Source organism: Macrotis lagotis, unplaced genomic scaffold, assembly GCF_037893015.1.
Source record: "Macrotis lagotis isolate mMagLag1 unplaced genomic scaffold, bilby.v1.9.chrom.fasta BILBYCTG552, whole genome shotgun sequence".
Classification (NCBI taxonomy): Eukaryota; Metazoa; Chordata; class Mammalia; order Peramelemorphia; family Peramelidae; genus Macrotis; species Macrotis lagotis.
In genome coordinates this window covers 54,810-60,000 of record NW_027422459.1, presented here as the reverse complement: position 1 = coordinate 60,000, position 5,191 = coordinate 54,810, and the positions used below count along the sequence as shown (strand labels likewise).

The 5,191-nt window shown below is 35.6% G+C and overlaps 1 pseudogene; it reads right to left on the bottom strand.

The window, feature by feature from the left end:
• Nucleotides 1–1,092: 1,092 nt before the first annotated feature.
• LOC141504168 (armadillo repeat-containing protein 8 pseudogene) lies at nt 1,093–2,218 on the bottom strand (annotated as a pseudogene).
• Nucleotides 2,219–5,191: the final 2,973 nt, after the last annotated feature.

Here is a 5,191-nt window from a genome sequence, read left to right as displayed (position 1 = left end):
TATCTATTTAATAGCATATCATGTAATAGTATGGTATAAAATTGAAAAATGCATATTGATATTTTTCACTCCATGGCATATTATGATCATACTAATGCACCCCTAACTTTAGAGTTAGTAATTGCTGGTATTAAATGTTTTCTGTTATGATATTGCCAAAATATTAAATTGTCACAACTCATAAGCTCAGAGTCAGAAGGGTCCTCAGGGGTCATCTAGTCCAAATTATGTCAGATCTAATCTAAAACATTTCTGGCAAATGGTCAGCCAGCCTTCATTTGAAGGCTCCTGTGTTGCAGACTCCCTTGAAGAGCAGGAAGGTGCTTCTAGTTTCAGACAGTTCTAATTGTTACTTAGGTACTAAACACTAAGTTCCTATTATATGATAGGAGGTGGGGCAATTAGAAATTTTGCAAAGGGCCTGAACCTAGTCAGTAATTTCACATAGATTCAGTCATCAGGAAGTTCACAAAAAAAGTATAATTCTTAAAAGAGAGTCCATGGATTTGAGATTGAATTCTAAGTATATGATACTAATTAAAAATTACTATTGTAATTTGTAAAAATAAAATTTAAGTATTAAACATAACAAATATTTTTCTTTTATTTTGGCGCAGAGGCAGTCAGGGTTAAATGACTTACTCAGGGTCACACAGTTAGCAAGTGACTGAAACCACATTTGAACTCAAGTCTTGCTGACCCTTGGCCTGGCTTCTCTGCCCATTTTTTCCCCACAAAGCTTTCATTCCAACAAAACTTGCACATTAGAAAAAAATTAAAACATTAATAGGGTACATATCAAAGAACAATGTATAATAGGAAACTTGAATTTCTCAGAAGGAAGGTATTTTCATAAATAATATTTACAATTCTAGTCATGTTTTTTTCAAGATATCTGAAGCTTCACAATGCTAGAATAAATTTTGTCAGAACACAGTCAAAAAAATTACAACATGAGAATCCATATTAATAAAAGCATATCAATTATATGTCATTCCAATACATTCATGTTCATTCTATGATTTTGGTCCCTCTGTTTGCTCGTAGTCAGTGTCTCTTTTAGCACTCTTTGCCGTGCCTTTCAGAATGATGTCACTGCTCAGTGTCACTATTTGAACTCTTCACCATGCCTTTCAGAATGATGTCACTTCCCTGCTTGATGGTTGGGAGGACTGGGGGATACAGCTCTCTCAGACTCATCTTGTTCCAGATATCTTCACCATTAAGAGAAATATAAAGCTTGAAAGCAGTCTTTCAACGTTCATGAGCACGCTTTAAATCGTGGTCAAGCCTTCTGATATTAGTGATTGCAGGGACTGAACTGAGATACTTGAAATAATCAGCAAGCATGACGATTAGGTGATCCGATATGCCACAGTTCTTTGTACTTCATCATCTGGTTCAATCAGATAGGCAAGTGATTCAGCTCCTTCAACTCACTCATCTAGCAATCTCTCCTTATGGCACATTCAAACCAAAAAGGCAACATCTTTAATACAATTTGACTGTCACATGTCTGAATTGCTCCAGCTTTGCACATATATGTTAAGTATTTTGCTGATGTGAAATGCATTTAAATAGAGGTATCCCTCTGTAACATCTTCACAAAAATCTGGGGTAATAATTCTCCATCAACCAAAACAGCTACAAGGGTCATGGATACCTGGGGGTGTTCAAAGGCCGCTTAAACATGGAAACATTTCATTGCATGCATTCGAACTTTGCATGACACTGAAATTAATAGATGTACTGCTCCATGGTTAAATAAAATTGTTTTATGATCTGGTGCTTTTTGCAGCAATGAGAGATCTGACAAATATATTCTTGTGCATTATGAGATCTTCCTAGGGAGCAGTGCCGTGAGGTGGGGAATAACTGTAGCAACTGTATAAAGTTGCTCCTCTGGGGTAACTGGACAGGTAAAAATGATACTGAGGCGTCTAAGACAAGCTTAAATGAACTTTGATCTTGGGATAGTAATCGTTGCAGCAAGGCAGTCCAGGAGAGACTTGACACTCAATATCATTGTAAATTCAGTTTTTACCTCCATTCTTGAAGTTTCTTTTTGAAGCAGACATGAGTCTTGGAACGGCTCCTAGAAGAATGGCTTTCTGTTTGTTGTTTCCAATTGCAAAATTTTTTATGTCTGAAATCTCTTGGAGAACGTTCTGAGGATTTGGGCCAAATAGTCTGTTAACATAGCGGATGTTAGTTATCACTTTGGGAAAGGATGCTCATGTCTCCAGTAGACAACCCATCTTGGTCCTTCCCACTAGGTTGGGGTTAAGGACAGGGATGATGTCATCCTAGATAGACGCCTCCCTCTGCTGCTGCCAAAGGTGTACAATATTAAAGGGGTGGCCATAGGTCCAGGAAGACTCCTTGATAAGGAAAAAGCAAAGAAAGAGGAGTAACCTTCATTGACTTCCTCAATGTCTATTCTAGAGAAACCAAAAATGTGGTAGATATTCCTCTTAATTGAATCACATATTAAAACAAATGAATTGGAAATTTGACAGGGGATTCTAATAAGACCAACATACTATGATTTTATCCAATCTTACAGAAGTATCTCAAAGTATCAGAGTTAGTATGATTTTTAGGGTTTGTTTCCATGTGTATTGTATGTATTTCTTCAACTTTGAAATAATGTTTATGAAACTTGGATATTAAGATATTGAATTCATCTAGCTTACAAATTAGTGTTTTGCAAAAAGCTCTATGTGTAACTGGATTATTTGGGAATAAGTAGGCTGCTAGGAAAACATCTTTCTATCACCTCAGACTTTTTGTTGAAATAACTCACTTTTCCTTGTGGCTAACTTCAACCAATGTTGACTTCAGTGAATGGCTGCTGGGAAATTGCCCTCAGAGTTTCGTTTGAAACTGCTACAGCCTCTGTAATGAAATGTTGTATTGTGAAAGTCACACTCAGAGTGTTGATTCTTTCCCTAAGTGACATTGTTGGAGCATAACATACATTTAGTTACCTACCTGACAAGTTGTCTATTTAACAGAGAAAAAATGATCTGACTATGATTGATGGCACAGCTGCCCCTTCTCAGTGATGGGGAAAATAAGCTGAGTCAAAACAGATCTGGCTACACTATGGCACTTCTGTCTTGACTGCTGTTCCCTCATTTCTCTTCATTTGGATAAGAAGACTTTGCTTTGAACACAGTATTCCCACAGTCTCCAATCTACCAACCACTGTGCTTATTGCTTTCTTCTTTTCACTTTGAAATTACTTTAGAAACATTATTCTGCATTGGCTTGCATGAAAGCCAAGCTTTTCTTACAGTTTTTTTTTTCCAGTTGCATGTACTCTAGGTCAAGGACAACAGTGTTAAAAATTAGAACTCTTGGTAGGGAGTGCTTAGTATATTATTTACCTTTTGGCTTCAAGTTCTTGTCTTTCCTCTGATACTCCAACTTAAGTCTCTTTTTTCTTTCTGCCTCATGTCTGCAGGGGTTTACCCTGGATGCCTCCTTGAAGTTTGTCACAACTTACAGTAAAATCACGTTCACTGAGAATGTAAAGGTTGTCTTAAAACTGAAGCTCGGGCTTCAGAGATGAATGTGCTTGACCGTGATGCCCTCTACAACTCAAGATCTGTTGTTGCTGTTAGGCTAGAGAGGTTATTTCGCCCTTCAGAGACTAGTAGGAAAGACAGCCAGTGTCAATGACATCCATTCCTCGCTGAAGCCACAGCTCAACTCAACAAGCCAGAGTCTGAGTCTCTCCAGGTGTCGCTATGGTAATGGAAACAACGGACTGGTAGGGATCAGAGGCTGTAATTCACATAGACACAAAGAGCATAAATAAAAGATATTAAAACGGGCACTTGCTAGTGAAAGAGGGAAAATTATGCTGAAAACTCATATATCTCAGAGCTTGGTCTGCTGTTGACCTCAAATCATTTATATTCAGGCACAACACTCAGAAGACATGGAATTTATGTCAGTCTTCCTGGAAAGGAACTTGGGTCTCACAAAAAAAATGAGGAAGCAAAGAATAATAATAAAAGAAGTAAAAAGAGAGGTATACCAATTAAAATAGAAATAAGAAAGAAATAAGAATTAAAATAAAAAACTCATATTCTATATCAGTATAAATGGGGGTAAAGAAGCATGAAATTCAGAAGGAAGGGTCCAAAAGTTATTTATAGTTTTTTTATTAATTATTAATTGCTATCATTATAAAACTAAGTTGGTTACAGAGGGGATCCTGAAAAAATAAAAACAAATTAAAAAACCCTTTCATGTCTGTAAATAGTATTACTTGAAATTTGTTAGCATAGATTATGCAATTTTAAGTTCAATTGTTTTTAAAAGTATTTCCAGTCTCAGTTAATAAAGAAACTTTTATTTTATCCTTGTGTTGTTGCAGTTTTTCAGAGAGAATAATTGGTAAGATAACAGCAGTCTGAGAACTCTGCATAAAAATACAAAGCAAGGTTAGTGTCCCCAGCCTAAACATATCTCTTGGACTGAAAAGCATTACCTGGCTCTAAATTCTATTTATCATTATTATTAATAATCATAGAGGCTCTTCTCTTCCTAACTCACTGTTACTTTCTGGGTTACATAGTGAAGTTGTAGCATCTTTCAATTATTTCCTTATAATTGTGTTTTCCCTTACTGGCCTGCAAAAATACTTGCATGACTGGCCAAGGAATTTCCACATGCTATGATGACATTTTCTTTTTATGCAGTATTAAGTAGTTCTGAACATGTACATTTTGTGATCACTGAGACTAAATGTTTTTGCTTCATTGTATGGGCAGACTACCCTAGTTTAATTAACTTTTTTCCCCTAATAGATTGTAGGTAATTTGGTAAATTGGAATATTAGCATTCCATCAATAAAGTGATCTAGTAAATATCCAGGATCTGTAGAGAAGTAAAAATGAGTTTTATTATTTAACTCTTAATCATTTGTGTCTATCAGATAAATGAAAAAATAATCTTTGTGTTTGATTAACTCTTTCTACTTATAAATCAAATGCTTAAAGAAAAAAATTGTTCAATTATAAAAAAAATATTTCAGCAAAAAAGCCTTTCTTAAACTCTATTAGTTTTCAGATACACAAATGCATTTGTGATATTATACCTTTCTCACTTTGGTGTATATCTCATAAAGCTTTAAAAGGCCAACAGTCACTAGTACTTGAGCTTCTGATTGTTTAAT